We start from the raw sequence: 19,955 nt of genomic DNA on the forward strand, positions 1-19,955 counted from the left end.
GCTACTCCAATTCTTGCTTCTCTTTCATCGCTAGTGTGATCTCGTTATGTATTTAGTATTTACTTATTTGTTATTTAATTGGGGGTTGGGGGTGTGGGATTGGTTAGTGATTGAAGCAGCTCTTTCTATATGGAAGAGTCTTAGAACCAAGGTACCATGATCCTTCAGCAGACTTTTTGTTTATTTATTTTACTGTAATAAGACATTATCATTGTCAAGGCAAAGGACAAAGAGTGATTATTTACTATGTTCTGTCATGGGGTTTAATGTCTATACTCAACACCAGTTAGACCTTGTGCATAGTATAGAAGCTAGTTTGACTTTTCTCTTCACTGGATAGTTGAAATAATTGATCCTCAACTAGGAAACGAAATTGATTTATATTGGAACAATCAGTAAGGCCAAAGTTTAGGATTTAGATTCTCTTTCCTCTGACTCTATAGTCATAAGACCTTTTAGTCAAATACATCATTCATAATCATTCTTTTAAATGCTTCTTTTGTGGTCATTATTCTGCCCAAACTTATTCATACATTTGGACACACATAGGGATACTCCATAAATACCTTTTTTTCTTAAGTTTTTGAATGGGCTCTTACTCAGTAGTTACTCCTGGGCTCTGTACTTAGGAAGTACTATTGGTAGGGCTTGGGGAATGTATGTGATGCTGGGGATCGAACCCAGGTTGTCCACATGCAAGGCAATTGCTCTATCTTCTGTATCAACACTTTGGCCCTAAAACAATCTATCCTCAAATGGATATGTGAGTGGGAACAACAGGTACCCAATGGGTACACTAATGATTAAAGTCTTGCAATTCTGTTATTTGTATAAGAGTTCCCAAAATGTAGTATACACCATGCCAGGCTGAAAGGGCATTTCTTTGCCATTTGTCTCTATGAAGTGACCAGCACCTCAGCATTAAGTGTCTTCTGGTTTAGAGTGGAGCTGTCCCTTTGTTCCATCTGCCCCCCAAACCTTTCATGTAACCATGATTTGACCCAGATCCTTTATAATGTAACAACTTTAGAATGATTTTGAGCTCTTATGGGCTCTTCCAAATGTTATTCCTCACAAATCACTTTGTAAAGTTTCCAGCATTGTTTTAGAGGTGCTGTGATATAATAGGTTGCTCAGGGGTTGGAAATAGGGATACAGAGATTAATTCTGGATCTCCATGTATTGGTCTTTTGGCAACAAGCAACCGTCCTTCTCTCTCAGACCTTATATTCTTTACCAACAACATTGATCAGTGGATTTCAGCCTCTGCTCTTTGAAATCCTGGGAATGGATTAAAGTAGCCATAGAATTTATTAGTGTGGAGATCGGGGCAGGCAGAATTTCTTCCTTATAGAGTTTCTTCCTTATAGCATCCTTCTACAAAAGATGGTTAGCATCTTTGTTTTGGTTCCATTCTATATTTTGTATTCTTTGATTCTCCTGCTAAACCAATGCAGGCAATCTTCAAGCTCACTGATTTGAGCTCCTTTCTGTCTCTAAAATTATGTATAAGCTTTAACTAAGGACATGTGCTTAATTAAATGATGAAGTTCATCCCAAAAGTCAGGCCCCTGGTCATCTAGTTATTTCTTCCTTCCTTTATTTAATCCTCAAATAATTATTAAGCACCGGTTACAGGCCCAGTACTGTGTTTGGGGCAGACAATACAATAATGAGTAAAACAAACATGGTCCTTGCTCTCAGAAGGGAGACTGACCTTAATTAAATAGACATAATGTACACACACAGGCTCAGGCACCAAAATAAAAGGTGGAACAAAGGAAAATAGCACTGGTGAGGCTGAGCTGGGAAATTATTAACTGCATAAACAGGGATTTTTGGGTACCTATGATATACAAAGATGCCCACTCTGTAGAAAAGGGCTCTATCATTTTTGTATTATTATACTTGCCAATAAATACCCAGAGATATACTTTCCATCCGGCCTAGATTCAGAGCAGATCGGAAGTCAACTGAGCCATGTTCTATGGGACTGCTTGTCAGTTTATCATTTCTCCTCACTCCGTGGCGTTTTCTTCAAATACTTAAGTATTTGATTGATTCATTTTCACCAGTCAGTTCCTGCATATCTTTCAATATGCAGGATATCTTTTTTAATAATATTTTATTTAAACACCTTGATTACAAACATGATTGCGTTTGGGTTTCTGTCATGTAAAGAACACCCCCCATCACCAGTGCAACATTCCCATCACCAATGTCCGAAATCTCCCTCCTCCCTACCCCACCCCTGCCTGTACTCTACACAGGCTTTCTATTTTCCTCATACATTCTCATTGCTAGGATAGTTCTCAATGTAGTTATTTCTCTAACTAGGCTCATCACCCTTTGTGGTGAGCTTCATGAGGTGAGCTGGAACTTCCAGCCCTCCTCTCTTTTGTCTCTTAAAAATTATTACAAAAATGTCTTCATTTTTCTTAAAACCCATAGATGAATGAGACCATTCTTATGCAGGATATCTTTCAATATCTTTCACACAAATAAAGCATATAGGAAAGTTAACATTTGTATCATGAAAGGTTTCGTTCTTGGAAAGCCATAACTTTACACTAGAAAGCCAGGCTTTTTGAAATCCTAGATCTCAGATTTTTTTTTTTTACCTTCTTTGTCCCCAACACTTAGAATCCAGACTGGATTCCAGAGTGAACTGGGAGTTTCTGAAAGAAATTGGAAGTCTCTTCTCAATTAAGTAAATGAGTGAGAGACATCTCAGGTCTCATGCATATGCATACAAAGGCTGGCTTCAGGTCAAAGAATGCTTGTGGGGAGTCCATGTCTTTGGCACTGATGAAAACCTTTCTAACTGAACCTCAGTGGAAAGAAGCACCTTCCTTGATACTTCATAAATCAAGCCATAAAATGTGAAAATATGCACAGAGATGGGTTCAGTGCAGTAGTTCCATGCTCTCTCTGTCTCTTGTAACCCTTGGGTGACATCTGGAGGCCAAGGCAGCTTTCTGCTCTTGGGTCTGCTAGGCTACACTAATGGCATCATGATTATGGACTCAGAGAACGAGGAAACTGGCCCAATTTGCCTCCCTTCACAGCTCTTTATTTTGGCCAAGTAATGGAGCTCTGGAGCTGGAGAGATAGTCAGTGGATAAGGCATTTTCCTTTCAAGTGGCTGAGCTGAGTTCAGTCCCTGGCATCTTATCTGGTTCCCTGAACACTACTAGAAGTAATTCCTGTACATCTCCAGATGTGACCCAAATATTAGCATCTCCAGATGTGGCCCAAACACAAAAATAACGGAATATCTCTGAACCTCTGTGTCCTCATCTGTTAAGTGGTAAAACTGGTTATAGTTATCTGTCACATCTTTTCTCCAACTCTTGAAATTTAATGATACCTCATAAAGTTGCTATTCAAAAACATGTTTCAATGGAGCAAAACTGTCTGAACTTATAGTCTGGAAGCTCAGATTCTCCTTTATTTATTTTGCATTCACTTTCTAGCTTCTCATCCTTGAAGAATTCATCCACTATCATTCACTTTCTTAGCCATATTTCTCTTTAGAGTGAACACTATAGCTGTGTTACGATTTGGTGAAAAAGACATGACTAAAAAATTGACAATAAAACACATCAAAAATATGCCATATCTACCCCTTCCTCCACCAGGAAAATAGGAAAAAAGAGCACCTACATTTTAATTATCATCTTGGTGATAGGAATGGACAATTAACTACTGAGCTACACAATGGTCTCTTCTGTAAATAGAGATAATAATGGCTGTCCTACCTAGTAGGTCAAATGAAAGAAAGTTTGTCTGAGGAATCCTTGTAAAATAGACATTTCCTCATATCCCTTCTTCTTATTAAGCTTCTCTATATAGCTCTAATAAAATAATTTTTCCCACTTTTTGTTAAATATGCATCCGCACAGTCATTCTGAAAGTGAAATGCTATTGTTTATCTTCTTATAAATGAGAAAATCTGAGGCTAAGTACATTTTCCACATGAGATATCTGGACAGTGGCAGAACTGGAAGTCCAGCTTAGGCCTCTGCAAGGCCACATCAGCCCTTCACTCTGTGTTACCACGAGCATCAGTTCTTCACTATGTTACACTAGCTCTCTGTAGCTGAGTTTCTCTTCTAGCTGAACACTAGAACTGTGTTATGATTTGGTGAAATAGACATGACTAAGAAATTGACAATAAAACAGGAGATTTTAGAGACTCACTGAGACTCATGTTTTACACGTATAAATGGAGATAAATAAGAGCTTTATGCGGTTGTGGCAAGGATGAACCACTTTTAAATAATCAAGCCTACCGGACTTGGACTTTTGCTAGAAGAGCATAAGCACACATAATTTTAGAAGTGACATAATGTTCCCATTTTTATATTTGACAATTTCACAAATTTTTAATGACTTTTTTCCAATTATTCTATTACCCTATAATATTAAGTAATCATAAGTAAAATATTCATACCTGCTAAGGAGCAGGCTTGGGAGGAGGTGAGAAACTGTAGACAATGGTGGTGGGAATGGAGGTAGGATTGGTGTTGAAATATTAAATGCCAGGAATAACTAATATTAGAAACCTTGTATACCTCAGTGCTTAAAGAAAGTTTAAATATATGTTAAAATTATAAAATGTTAAAATTGGATATATTAGGAAAATCATGATATCTGTAGGCTTTGGTTTTGGTCAGGGCAGAGATTTGGATCATACATTAGGATGATTCCACTAAAGGTGGATACATAATGAGTATTTTTTTCCTGTTGTCATGGAACAAGTGATTTGTGGCTAATGGTGTACTTCTTTGTCTTAAATCATTATTTATATTTTGAGTGTAAAGTAAAATTTCATAAACCAAGTCTAGTGGCCTTTTTGTCCTCCATGTTTTTTCATAGTTGAGTAATTTTTAATTCTGATTTTCTTTCTTGGTGCTTCTTCTGTTTTTTTTTTTTTAATTATTTAAAAAATATTTGTGGTGCTCACTTCGGCAGCACATATACTAAAATTGGAACGATACAGAGAAGATTGACATGGCCCCTGTGCACAAGAATGACATGCTCATATTTAAAAAAAATTTTTTTGGTGGAAAAACCACTTAGCTAAATGAACAGGCCTCCTTGGGTGAATATTTCCTTTGAGAAGAGTAAGATGTACTCTTTAATCTAAAAATCCTTCAGGCCTATATATTAGGCACCTAGGTGTCCAACCTACATGTACAACCTAGATATTACACCTAGGTGTAACAACCTAGATGAAGCTGTGTAAAGGAGATAGGCTTCTATTTCCTGGGAATGTTCTGAAAAATGGTCATGAAATGAAGCTTACCTAAGTACCACCAAGGATATGGTGAAAATAGTCTATGCTTAAAAAATCTATTCTGTCAAACTGTAGTTTAATGTAAAAAAAAGTGTTTGGGGGAGAAGAGAATGACCATGTGGTCAAATGTAACCCTTCCCATAACTTATTTTTTCCCATAACTCTTCTTTTGGTATGTAAAAGTCCACCAGGATTACTGGGCCTTGCCCCACCCTAGTGGTTGAGGTTCTCGAGAATAAAAAAAAAATGCTAGCTTTGGGCAGGAGAGAAAAAAATCACATGAGAGGGAGAGAAAACACATGGCGCATAGGCAGAACATAACAGAATGACCAAATTGCAGAGAAACTCATGGCAGAGAAAGGCCATGAGGAATAAAGCAGGCTGACTCCGATGAATATCTTTTTTGACTGCTGTGTATTATTTTTCCACTGTTACTACCCTGCATCATCAGACCTGTCAGCCTAAGGGATTAGAAACAAGGTGCCTGGGGCAATCTCATCCAACTTGTGGACTTTATTTTTTTAATTTTTATTCTGCAGTCAAATCAATAACTATAATGGTGATGGTGATACTAAAGTCAATGATGATGCACACAAAATACTTATGTGAAAGGTTAGCAATGACTTGTCTGGACACAGTGGTTATACGTTTTCAAACCAGTGGATTCTTTTAAGAATCTTATGTGTCCCTCAGTGGTATTATCTTCATGTGTGCAGCTTCTTCAGCCTATGAGAAATAACTAGACAGAGTAGAAACTATCACAGGCAGATAACAGCAGCTATGTGATTAACCTTATGCGGTATTGCTTCCAACATAGCATAAAAACATTTTTTTATTTTTGAAACCAAAGCTATAAGGACCTCTGACTCTAGACTTCTGACAAGATTCTCTGCTGGACTTTCTCTGATACTATTTGATTAAATCTCTTCGCCTGTGTAACCTCTTTCTTTCCTCAGAGGACTGGTGTTCTGGTGAGCAGGCTCAGAGTCTTTCTGCCTCTCCCTGACTTTGGCAGCCTGAATAGACTTATTTGAGTAGCAGCCCATGTTAAAGCATTTTTAAGGAACATCTCACTTTGAAGCTGGTACCTGGCTAAAATCACGCCACTTGCTGAGCTTTTACTATGCAGACTTTGGGCTAAGGTACATCCTGGTTTCTGATGAAAAGGAGCAGAATTAACAGATTCCATTTTCCTGTCACAAATAGTCATGTTTTGGCCCTTTTCTTTGCCGTACTTCAACATCTGTAATTTTTTCTTTCTTTCTTTTTTTTGTTTTCTTTTTTGTTTGGTTTTTGGGCCACACCCGGTGATGCTCAGGGGTTACTACTGGCTCTGGGCTCAGACATCGCCCCTGGCTTGGGGGACCATATGGGATGCTGAGGATCGAACCAGGTCCATCCTGGGTCAGCCGTGTGCAAGGCAAACAGCCCACAGCTGTGCTAATGCTCCGCCCCCCCTTTTTTATTTCTAAAGGTGGCTTTCTTTGTTATATGCATTATTGGAATATGACTTTAATGGAATCTAGAGCCACTTGAGAAGTAGGGTGTAGCTTTATTCAAGTACATGCAAATACATGACTGCATATCATTTGTTGTTGATTTAATTATAAAATATAAAGTTGAAAGTCCTCGTGTTGGGTGAGGCCTTCCCCTGCATGGAACCTGTAGCACCTCCATTGGCGGGTCTGAAGATTGCAAAGTAATGGCGGAGAAATTAATTCACAAGCAGTTAAAGTTCCATTGGCATCAGCTTGCTTTTATTCTATGGCTCTGTCTCTGCGCCATGTCTGCTAACTCATCTCTTTTTCTCAGGATCTCTGTCTTTCTCCCTTCCTGCTGCTCTCCAGGCTTTCTTGCTCCTCTTTGCCATCCAGACTCTTTTCTTTGTCTTCTAGAACCCCACCCAGCAGGGTGGGGTGGGGGGCACACCTGTAATCCAGGTGTGATTAGCATCTCAAAAGAAAGTTTAGGACACCTAGGAAGTTGGGGGGAGGGATACCTTACAATAATCTCCCATAAAACCTTTTGAAAAATACCAATGCTTCTCCGGAAAGATACTACAGGGGTTTTAACCCAGTACCCCAAGGATTCAAACCTATACTGTATACAGAAAGCCCCCCCCCCATGCACTCGCTGGTGCCTCTTCAAAGACCACCTGGATGGTGTCTGAATATTATCAAAAGTCACCCTCAGAGTGCCCCCCAAAACAAATTTAAAATGCCAACATCTCAGAGTACATATATTATTTTTTCACATGAGCCGAAGCATTTAAATGCCCATTGAGTTGATAAAGCTGTGGGACATATTTAATAAAACACTATTGAGTTATTAAAGTAGACAACAATCTTAGTTTTTTTTTGTTGATAACATAGATAGGACTGCTGTCTGAATTTACTAAATAAAATAAGTTAGAAGTGAAAGATATGGATATGTTTTCACTCATTCATGGAATATAAATAACCAGAAGAAATCAACTGGCAAAACAAAAAAATTTCTCTTAGTCTCTAAAAGATCTGGCATTTGACAAAGGGGAGTTTGGTGGGGTTCGGAGTGAGTGATGGGTAGGATGGAAAATTCAGTGGTGCAATGACATTGGCACTTGGTGGCACTTGGGTGAAGTATAGTCATATATATTGCAATATGAAGCTTTGTTTGAGAACTATGATACTGAAGAGCTACCTCAGATATTATGATTTCATTTGTGTGTGATTAATGACAACAGAGGATCTAGAGTATTAATTGGCCATGATTTTATTTCTCGAAGGCCATTTTGAGATGCCTGGAAACACTTTTGTTTGTCACAATAGTCCAGGAGTTGCAACCTCCCGTGGGAGGCCCCCGACCCGCGGGGGTGTAGACATGAAGGTTGCTAGTTATTAGTGGGTTCACCCGAGCAGAACCGACCTGTAAAGAAGAACTAGAGAAGTTAGTAAGAGAAGCCCTCAAGACTGCACATGCTGTTCAAAAGGGAAGTTTATTGTCCAGTGATCAGCTTTTAAGGGCTGAATTACATCAGAGGGTGTTACAGGTTTTTCCACCAATTACAATTACCAGCATTCATTAGCATAAACTGGGGCAGGTAATAGGGAGGGGCAAAGAGGTAGACCTGAGCACGTTTTACTAGAAAGCATAAGATTCAAACAGAGTTCTATAAATTATATTCAACAAGCATAAATAGAACATCAGCTATAATCCTAATAACCTTTTGCTAACACAAAGGCAAGTTGCTCTATATTATTCTTTCTGGCTGGATGTATTGGGCTGCTTTGAATTATTTCAGTATTTGTCTATTTGTCTATTTGTCTATTTCCTTTGTTCTCAAGGCATGGGCGCCTTTGGTCACGTGGGTGACCAGATTAGGAATTACTGAGGTGTCTTATGTTCTAGGTTTTATCAGCTAGGCTCCCCACAAGGAGTGGTGCTGTGTTATCTAGAGGGTTGAGACATGGGATCAGGGATGCTGCTACATTCCTTATAGTGCACAGACAGACCTTTGTAATGCAGCCAACAGTGACCTGACTCAAAATGATACAGAGTAAGATGAAGAAATCCTAGTATAGAGCAAGTATTTTGGGGGCCAGAGAAATAATGCAGCGGTAGGGCGTTTGCCTAACATGAGGCCGACTTGGGATGGACCCAATTCAATCCTCAGCACCCCATATGGTTCCCTGAGCCTGCCAGGAGCGAATTTTGAGTGCAGAGCCAGGAGGAACCCCTCAGCACCATCAGGTGTGGCCCAAAAACAAAGCAAAAAAAAAAAAAATAGAGCAAGTATTTTTAGAAAAACAATTTAAAAAGTGGCAAGACAGATATTAAAATATTAAGAATAAGTTACTGTGGTTTTTGTTGTGTTTTCTTTTTTCTTTTGTTTTTTGGGCCACACCTGATGATGCTGAGGGGTCACTCCTGGTTATGTGCTCAGAAATCACTCCTGACTTTTGGACCATATGGGATGTCAGGGGAATCAAACCGCGGTCTGTTCTAGGTTAGCGCATGCAAATCAAACGCCTTGCCATTTGCGTCATTGCTCCAGCCCCAAATTACTGTAGCTTTTGGTCTTTATGTTCAGGCTAGAATGGTTGAAATATAATCACCAGATTAGTAACAAGTTTCCCAGAGAGTTTGACTAGACAATCAAAGGGTAATAATTCTGCATATTTAAGAGAAAAAAAAATGTTGATCCTCACAAGGTTCTCTGTGAGAACCTGCTTTGCGGATCAACATGCCTATTGTCTTGCATCTAAACACCAGCCTAAAGATGTCCTAGAAAAAAAGCTTTAGTTGATCATCCCATTCCTCTCCACTTGAAGTGCTGCAATGATGGGTGGGGGGTGGGCCAGACCTCTAGAGCTGCACCCTGTGATGCTCAGGAGAGCATACGCAATCTCCAAGTCAGAGTGGGGCTTGTGCTTTAACTTGTGTGCTATCTCTTGGCCCTACGTCAGCATTTGTAAACCTCAGATCAGAAATAAAGAAAGCCTCAATAAAGAAAGCAAATTCATTTTGCTTGTTGCCACAGTTAAGGAATATCTAAAAGAAACTGGATTTTCAATCCCTGAAAAAAATAAAGTAATAAAAAGGGGCTAGAGAGGATACTATAGGTGTTAAAGTGCTTGGAGGGACCCTAGTCTTCTACTCATTTTTTTTAAAACCCCCACCCCCTAAACAACAATAACCACCAGTCATCATTTCTCTAAATCTAGAAGACCTGGTGAGTTTCCATTGACTTTATAGCATTTCTTAGACAGTCATACATTTAAATTCCTCTTCGTTCCAATACTCATGACCCAAGCTCTTAAAAATGAGTTTGAACTACATGCATTAACAGAGGCCTTTTATTTCTGTAGTTTGCTCAGTGGGTGCAAAAAAAGATGAGAATGGGGTGACATCTCGAATTGGTAGTTTTGTCATTTTCTGCCATTTGGAGTTTGACATCACTGAGGAGTGCCAGTGCCCCATGCCAGTCCTCTTTCTTATCCCTCCTTTAATCTTAATTTTGGACTAATGTCTTCCAGAATAGAAAAGGATAAGGAGTGATATCTAGCAAACATCTTCTGGGCCACTGGCTGTCAATTCAAAGGTAATCTTCCATGTTGATTATTTAAAATTGATCTCTACTTCCAAGAACGATAGCTTTATTTCTACCAAATTGGTACCTTTGCAGTATTTTTATCTTTTTTTTTCTTTCTTTTTTTGCTCCTATACCATTACTGCACTGAATTCTGTGAGCTACAAACCAGTTTGCAGCAATCTCCACCAAGCAATTGCCAAGCATTTATCAGGAGAAATGTCTGAAAATGGATTTGCTCATCCATCTCCCTCTCATAGACCCACAGTATCTTTAAACTTACACCAAATGTAGCCATTGCTCTGACTGGGAAATACATTGAATACAATGGAGATAAACCCTGAAGTTTTCTGATTTTGTGTAAGATTTTTTTTTTTCTTTTTTGGAGGCTTGTTTGGATACATCCAGCAGTATTCAGGCCTTTCTCCTGGTTCTGTGCTAAGGGATTATGCCTAGCAGGACTTAAGGAACTATATGAGGTCCCCAGGATCAAACCTGAACTGACTTTGCGAATGGCTAGGGCCTTCCCTATCCACTATCACTCTGGCCCTCTGTTCCAGATTTTGGTCAAAGGAATAAAGAACACAGAATTAGGGAGCTGGACATCTGTCTTTACATGTGCATGTGAAAACTGTTTAATGCTTTCCAGATTCTTTTTACCAAGCTCTGCAATATCTCCTGGGAGGACAGAAAAATCTTGAATTCTGTATCCTGGGAACTCTTGATATCTTATAAAAAAAAAACAAACTGACTAATGGCAAATAATGACAATGTGTTATGTTGACCTCCCCTAGTTAAACTCTGGGCAACAGTTTTGTGTGGGAGAGGAAAATTCCTTTCAGCATTGGGATCATGAAGGTAAAGAAGGGTGAGGAAGAGAGGGTACCTACAGAGAAGAACATTCAATTCAGACTTTAGGGAGGAATATGGTATTCTGAGAGAATGGTGGGGTAAAATGCAACAACATGAAAGGGAATAGTACTTATGAAGGTGGAAGGACAGGAGCAAGTCTGAAACTCTAAATTCTTCATGTATCTATTATTTTAACTCATAGAAATGTTAGGACATTGCAGCATAAGTAGCCTGGAGCCAACAGTGGAATGTATTTGGGATAACAAATGAATTTCGAGCAACTGTCAACTTCTAGTTAATGGTCTGCTGTTTATTTCTAGCTACCGATTTAGAGTAATATTTTGCTGTTTAGTTTATTGTGCTTTTTTAACTGGAACTCACACTTTAAATATAATTTTGTGTTCACACTCAATAAACGAGAGATATTAAGATGCATCTTTGAAGTAAAAATTCTTAAAAGAATCTAGTCATATACAAGTAATACTTGATGGATGTTGATATCTTGGTTGAGTCCATTCTGTTACTTTTTGATTCATTTCTTTTTCAAAAATCCTAGTACCTACCAAATACATTAGTTTCCATGTCTGCTACTGGGGTGGTCCTGACAGTCTGAGTTATATCGAGTTTGAGTCAATCACTTTCTGGTTATATTTAGGCTCAGAGTAAAATCATGCCATGTGGCCAGATTCGCCTTGACTTTAGCTCAGCAACTTTTGAATCCGAGGAGTAATTGGCTAAGAAACACTTGAATTTTCATTCTGGCTACAGGCTGAAGAATGCATCAAAGAGAGTTTGAGAGCAGGGTCTGAGAGCTGTGACAGCCATTAGAATGAAAGGAAGGGCTTGCAAGAGGCTTGGTGAAGGTGAGAGAGCCAGAGTTCTTTCCTGCCAACCACCACTAAGTATTGCTAGAGTTCAGACTTGAAGGATGAGGACACATAACTGGAATAAAGTTCAATACTTAAATTTGTCTTCCCTAAAAGACCCTCACATTGGCCAACCAGGGTCATCTCCTGAGCCCCGTCCAAGGTCATGAAGAAGATTATATAGGGAAAGGGTATAGGGAGGCTCCAGCTTTCTGATTCTCTTTAAAATGATTGGCTATTGTCTAGCAGGGGTCCTCAAACTTTTTCAACAGGGGGCCAGTTCACTGTCCCTCAAGACCATTGGAGGGTCTGACTATAGTAAAAACAAAACTTATGAACGAATTCTTTTGCACACTGCATATATGTTATTTTGCAACGAAGAAACAAAACAGATACAAATACAATATGTGGCCCGCGGGCCATAGTTTGAGAACCACTGGTATGGGTACCTGCCTACTGCTCTCTTGTCCTTCCTTGATATAGCCAAGTAGCATGGGGCAGAACTATTGGAAATAGGCTTGTGGAGACCTAGCATGTGGTTTTCACCATGTAGCCTTTACAAAATGGCGTCCGTCCTTCCTTCCTTCCTTCCTTCCTTCCTTCCTTCCTTCCTTCCTTCCTTCCTTCCTTCCTTCCTTCCTTCCTTCCTTCCTTCCTTCCTTCCTTCCTTCCTTCCTTCCTTCCTTCCTTCCTTCCTTCCTTCCTTCCTTCCTTCCTCCCTTTCTTTCTTCCTTTCTCCCTTTCTTTCTTCCTTCCTTGCTACCTTGTTCAGAACCCAGGTCCTAACTGTATCACCTATAGAGCTGCATGGGACCTATCTATTAGGCAGCTCTTGGCTTGAATCCTTCCAGGTTTACCTGCCCCTGTTCTACCCTATAGCTTCTGTGTCCAGCCATTCTTTTATGTCAAGTCCTACAGCTGCTAGGTGCCTTTGCATTCCTTGTGAAAAGAATTGGAGTGCTTCAGCTACTGCCTTCAGGCAGTTTCTTTATCTTTCAAGACCTTCCTTCTGGGCATCAGCATTAATGGGGATCATTAGCACTGCATTCCCTGACTAGTTTGGAAGTAGGCTTTGTATTAGATTCTTATGAACCTCTAACTAGCCTTCCTAACCTTAATGGAATCTGCCAACTGCAAATCAGTCTGGAAGCTTATATAATCCTTAAAACAAGCTCCATGGTTTAGAGCTGGTTTTGGTTTTGGTTTGGGGGCCACACCCAGTGGTGCTTCTAGGTTACTCCTGGCTCTGAGCTCACTCTTGGGGCAAAGGGGATGCCCGGTCATCCAACCAACCCAGATCAGCCATGTTCAAAGTAAGCACCCTACCCACTGTAGTTTAGTTTTGGCTCCATTTCTGTTCATCTTTTTTTTTTTTTTATTTTGTTTCATTTTGGACCATGGCTTAGTGATAAAGATCATCTCTAAACTCAGACGGATCTCGGTTTTTGAACCTTCATGTATCCAATCTGTAAATGAAGGGTGCTAGGCATCATTAATTGGTAAGAATTAGGGAAAATGGCATATCACATTTTAGCCAAGAGATTCAAGAGGGCGACTCAAATATCTGAAGCCCCATTCCTAGAAATTCAGCTCCAGGTGCTCTGAGAAGGCACGTGGGGGGAATCTTCAACCACAGCTGAGGATGCTTGTACACTGTAGCTTTGATGTCCCATTTCTTGAAGTGAAAAGGCAGCTCGAGAAGGAAGATAGGGGGAAAAGGATGAGAGAGAAAGAATATCTTTGATGCTCAGAGGCACATGAGATGAGACCCCAGAGACCCGCACTACACACAGGCAAGGCATCCATACGCTTCCAGTGTGCACGGATTCTTATAAACAGCACACATCTCATGATTTGCAAGCATCTAATTTATTAATCCTCTAGGTGATGGAAGCATTCTGCCACGTATCATCTATTTAGTTCCTACCAGGTTGTCTTTGAGGTGTGCAATGCATGGAGAACTCTGGTTCCTTGGGGAAAGGTTTTACACCTAAGCACTTTCAGAGTATTTCAGGATGGGTGTGATTGGAGAAAAACAAAACAAAACAAAAATATCTGCTTTTCTCTACATTATGGGCTTAGAGAAGTCCAGCAAAGTCCAACTGCTGTGTGAAAATTCTTGTGACTGGCTCTCTGTGACTCAAATATGACACCTAGTGTTACATCACCTTAATGGAAAGTCTGTGGGGTGAGAAAAAAAAAAGGACTTGAATACAAATGCAGTGGAAGACTGCTGTGGGGTTGGGAATGCCTGGCTAGATGGAAGGAATTGCTCCCCATGCGATAATTCAGTAAATGGATTGCAGTGTCCCTGTCCCATGCAGGCACTGTATCAGGACCTCTTAATATCAAAGTGTTACTGATTTGGGCCTTCAGGAGCCTATAGTGTTGCTGAGGAGAGATAGGTTGTTCCCAAGGATGAGTGTGGGGAATCAAAATGCCCTGGTGTAGGGAGATATAGCACGGAGAGATAGCGTTGAGGTAGGGTGTTTGCCTTGCATGCAGAAGGATGGTGGTTCAAATCCTGGCATCCTATATGGTACCTCGAGCCTTCCAGGAGCGATTTCTGAGTGTAGAGCCAGGAGTAAACCCTGAGCACTCCTGGCTGTGACCCAAAAGCCAAAAAACAAACAAACAAAAAAAAAAAACCATGGGGTAGTGGTACCACTTTACTATAGGGAGAATAAGAATAACAGGAACTACAGTCTAAAATTACCACTTGCAAGATTAAAGCAACTTGCAAAATGTGCAGCTGGTTTGCTTTTCTTCAATTGACATGGTAGGACTTAGAAAAAGGAGTAGTTGGGGTGTGTGTTTGGGGTGTGTGTCAAGAAAAAGTTATCCTGGGTAGTGTGGTAGTACAACCGAGTCTAGCACTTGCCATGTCAATGCAGGTTCAATCATCAGTTCCACTGAGCCTAACAGGAGTGATCCATGATCATATGTACAGTCAGGAGTAGCCCTGAGCTCCTCTGGTCTTATTCAGGGCCTTGAGCTAGTGTGAAGGAGGTAAGAGTCTCTAGGCCCGAGGAGTCAGCAGGGAGTCAGCTCATGGAGCTCATTCTATGTTCTATAAAAGGATTTGAATTTTGATCTGAAGGTGCTTGCTCCCAAAACATTTCCTTTCAAGAAGCTCTTAATATCTCAGTGTTATTTTTTGTTGTAGTTATGGTTCCTGTAGGCCAGAGAACAACTAATATTTCTGCTTACTAGGTCGTTAGTTAGCTCCAAATAACTTAATGAAGTATTTGTATCCCAACAAGCTTAGTAGCCATTTGCAAAATGATCTATGCAAATTGAAGAAAACACAGTGTGTTTTCTTTTTATGTTTTAAAAACCATTGTGACTGCCTCAGGTCCTGCAGTTGAGGTACGACCAGTTCCTGTCATCCATTCAATTGTTTTTCTCTAGGATTTTATATCCGCCCAAAGCTCAGCTTCAGAAAGAAATAGCAGCTTTGTAAGGAATGGAGTGTATTTTAATGTTAAAACTGTGAACTCTGTAAGGTTAGTGGGTTTTTTTTGTGATGTTCTGTAAATGTCAAGGAGCCATCATTTTCCTTGAACATTTAATATGTCCTGCTGTGTACCTGTGTGTTTGCTGTACTGCTCTGCAGCATCCAGGCACATGATTTGGGAACCATAATAGGAACAATATGGAACAATTGGACAATAGCAAGGTCTTTGGAGGCAGGACTTGTTAAGATCGCCGGCTAAGAAAGGTAACTTCTGTTAAAATGGTAAAGTTCGGAGAGAGGGCAAAAGGTTTGGCAGGAAAAGAGAGCATTATAGAAGTGGCCCAAGGGAGAAAAGAACATGTTGGATTAAAGAAGTATCAATGTGGATTCAAGATAATCATTTTAATTTTAAAATGTATTGTTCTATGTAGTTGAGTTTTAGAAAACAGTTGGTGACTCTCAGAGCTTACTCCAGTGTCAAACAGGAGGCACCTTGCCTGCAATAGAAAATTCTCTTCATCCTTTATTGTTCATTGTTTGCATTTATATGTTTTAGTAGAACGTTACTACCCCATCCCAGTGCCAAAGAGTCTTTTGTTCCTACTCTACTCTTTCAGTTACCTTTCAGCTGCCCAACCCAGTAGTCTAAGTTCTTCTGCCTGAATATAAGTTTGTATATGTGTGTATGTATGTGTTTTAACTAGACATTGTCTTCTCATTGGATTTATTTCTGTTTTTTTTTTTTTTTAATTTTTGGGCCACACCCGGCGGTGCTCAGGGGTTACTCCTGGATGTCTGCTCAGAAATAACTCCTGGCAGGCATGGGGGACCATATGGGACACCGGGATTCGAACCAACCACCTTAGGTCCTGGATCGGTTGCTTGCAAGGCAAACACCGCTGTGCTATCTCTCCGGGCCCTGGATTTATTTCTTTATATTTCACTGATGAGTGAATCCATCTAATATTTGTCTTTTTCCTTCTGACTCATTTCTCTTTTCATGTTTTCCTCCAGTTCCAACCAGGTTAAGGCAGCAGTTAAGATTTCCTTTTTCCCTATACCTGAGTAGTATTCTTTTGTGTGTTTATACCTCACTTTGGGTTGGAATTTTTTGTTTTGTTCTTGTTTTTCTTTTGGAGGGAGTTGGCACACACCAGCCAGTTCTTTTGGGCATTTTCTGGCCCCGTGCCTGGGGATGAAATTGGGATCAGCTGCATGCAAGGCAAGAACTTTATTTCCTGGCCCAGGTCCCATATCTTTCTTTGTTCATTTCTGTGAAACTTGTGTTTTCTGTGTCTTGGTGTTATGAATAGCATGACAATGACTGTAGACATGCATATGTCTTTCAGTTTTGTTGTTTTGTATTCTTGGAAGACATACAACAGCCCTGACCCCAGACATTTTTATTTTAAGAAACATAGATGTGAAAGAGAACAGATGTGAATCAAAAAGAAATTGCTTTTGGTTTTTATAGAAGTAAAGACTGATACTCCTGGATAGCATGGAGTTAATTTTGGTGATGTAATTCCATAACCTGGGAAAGAAGAGCAGGGCTGGAGAGATATTATAGCAGCTAGGGTGCTTGCCTTGCTCATGGCCAACCCTGAATACATCCTCAGTATTCCACATGGTTCAGAACATCTGCCACGAGTGATCCCAGAGCACAGAGCCAGCATTAATTTTTGAAAACTCTTGGATATTTTCACCCTACCCACAAAAAAAAAAAAAAAAAAAAGAAAAGAAAAAGAAAAGAAAGGACAAAAGCATAGGTGAAAATTGAACCATCTTCCTATTGAACTAGAAATAATAGGCATAGATATAAATTAATCTGCTTGTTTTACTTGTGGGATCTTATGACTTCTGTTCTTTGAATATGGAAATAATTGTTGAGAAAGGAAATGTGCCAAATCTATTTATAGGGCTTGGATAATTTTACAATTGTCATTAGAATGGAAGAAGGATTGATTAGGAAATGTAAAAGGTCACCAGGAAACAGTTAGGATTTTGATAATCTTGGCAACCTTCAATTTGTAACACTTGAAATCTGTTACTGATATATTAGTCTATGAAAGAAATAAAAATTTGAGAGGTGACTGCTATTATTAGAGTCCACAGTTGAAGGACAAGACCACACAATTGGAGTAAACTAAACAAAATGTTAATCCATCATCCAACAGCTCCAAAGTGACCAGGCAAGGTTGTTTCTTGGTCAGGGTTCTCTCTGGCAGTTGAAAAAACCCACCATGGTCACAAGCCCATTTATATATGGAGGGGCTGAGGAGATCTAGCTTCTGATAATCTTTAAAATGATTGGCTGTTGTCTAGGGTACCTTCCAACTACTCCCTCATGCCCATTGCAGATAAGCTACCCAGTATGGCCAAGTAGCTTTAGGCAGTGTTAATGGAAACTTGGGCGTGAGAAAGAGAAGCCTAACATGTGGTCCTTTACAAAATGCCATCTCTCCTTGTTCAGAACCCTGGGCCCCACATTATTTTAACAGGGTGGTGGGTTTGCAAAGTAAATGAACTGGAAGAGCAATTGCATAAAGAAATCATGAGCACTGAGCAAACTAACGTGAAGATGGGTCACTAGGTCAAATTCAAAGGAAACAAAGGAAAGACAGCATCAAGTAGATGAAGGGAAGGAAGGGCCACTGCTATGAGCTTGGGTTTATTAAATAGGTGGTGAGCAGGCCTGAGATGCTTTGATTTAAAATATTATAGTGAGGTCTTTGGGAAACAATCAATGATAGGAGCAATTTGGGAGGAAATAAGAAACTGGAAATGGAGTGAAAGAAGGTAACGGAGCTGGGATAGGTCAAAGGATTGAGTATTAACTGCTAGATGCAACATTAGGAATGAAGTCAAGAGGTGGCTTAAAGACAGTCTGATAGTAAGGTGCTGAAATATTTCATTGACATGAAAGAATACTTTAAAAGCTAGTTATTGAACACAGGGCAGAAATGCAGAAAGCAGACAAGAGTATGGGGTGGAAATGAACTCAATATGCAACCGATTTGCATTGGCATCTCTTTCTCTTCGCCATTATCTCTTTGAATAGTAATCTATCCTCTCAGAGCCTCAATTTCCTTCTTCTTAAAGCAGAACTTATAATCTTTTCCTCCCCTACAGAGCCAAAGAGTGAGATGCTCAAAAGAGAAAGTGGAAGGAAATGTGCTTGGTAAATCCACATCTTCATGTAAATATGGGTCCTATTGTTCCTATTTACTGGCACTCAGGGACTCACTTTGGATTCCTTCCACTACTCTGATGGAAAATAGTGCTTTGGTACTTAATAATGCATTTGAATGGCCTGATTTTGAGCATGCCATTTTAGGATAGTGTATTATTGAAGAAATTCTATCTTTTAGATGTCCAAACAAAGGTTTGAAACAGTTGACCCAGATAAATTGACCATTGCAAGGATAACTTGTACCTCAACATAACGAGTTCAATATTCTTTTCATTTATGAAAAAAAAAAATCTCCGAGATAACTGGGACTTAGATGCTTGTCAGCAAAAAGGGAACTATAGATTGCATGGTATATCCTGCGGAGAGCATGGGATTCAGCTCAATCTACATTTTTTTTATATTTTTTTACCTTTATGAAGAGAGGTGATGGAAGTGACACTAGCAAGCAGGGGTTACCAAAAGAGGAATGGTTAAGAGGGGAAGCCTTCTTATCCTGTAATTTTCCCACTCAGTGTTACTAATTGAGCTGACATGCATGGGAGAGAAAACAGTGAGGGAGACTCAAAACAGAATCCAGTTAGAATTCACTCCACATGCATGCTGGGAACTGTGGTGGAGAAAGGTCAACACTAGTGGTGGGAATGGCCCTAACTATCACTATATGCCTGAACTACAACTGTGAAAGATTTGTAATTCACAATGGTCTCAATAAAATTAAAATAATAAAAGAAAAGAAAAGGAAGGAAGGAAGGAAGGAAGGAAGGAAGGAAGGAAGGAAGGAAGGAAGGAAGGAAGGAAGGGAAAGGAAGGACAGAGAAAGAAAGAAAGAAAGAAAGAAAGAAAGAAAGAAAGAAAGAAAGAAAGAAAGAAAGAAAGAAAGGAAGGAAGGAAGGAAGGAAGGAAGGAAGGAAGGAAGGAAGGAAGGAAGGAAGGAAGGAAGGAAGGGAAAGAAAAAAAGAAAGAAAGAAAGAAAGAAAGAAAGAAGAAAGAAAGAAAGAAAGAAAGAAAGAAAGAAAGAAAGAAAGAAAGAAAGAAAGAAAGAAAGAAAGAAAGAAAGAAAGAAAGAAAGAAAGAAAGCACAAAACAAAGGAAACATAACCAGTGGTTTGAGAGGATAATGTAATTAAATAAACTAATGCCCTTTTTAGGCCCTTTTTAGGCCATTAGATTCCACACACACAAAAAAAAAAATCATGTGGCAGTTCTGAGCACTCTTT

At 39.6% G+C, this 19,955-nt stretch overlaps 1 protein-coding gene and 1 non-coding gene across 3 annotated transcripts in view; both read left to right on the forward strand.

The window, feature by feature from the left end:
* Positions 1-19,955, forward strand: part of BRINP1 (BMP/retinoic acid inducible neural specific 1) — a 230,000-nt gene that overhangs the window by 62,050 nt on the left and 147,995 nt on the right. The window lies entirely within an intron of this gene.
* On the forward strand, positions 4,962-5,067 carry LOC126009786 (U6 spliceosomal RNA). Its single transcript, XR_007495989.1, has one exon. It is a non-coding gene; the product is annotated as a U6 spliceosomal RNA (small nuclear RNA).

The sequence above is a fragment of the Suncus etruscus genome, chromosome 5, assembly GCF_024139225.1.
Source record: "Suncus etruscus isolate mSunEtr1 chromosome 5, mSunEtr1.pri.cur, whole genome shotgun sequence".
Lineage (NCBI taxonomy): Eukaryota > Metazoa > Chordata > Mammalia > Eulipotyphla > Soricidae > Suncus > Suncus etruscus.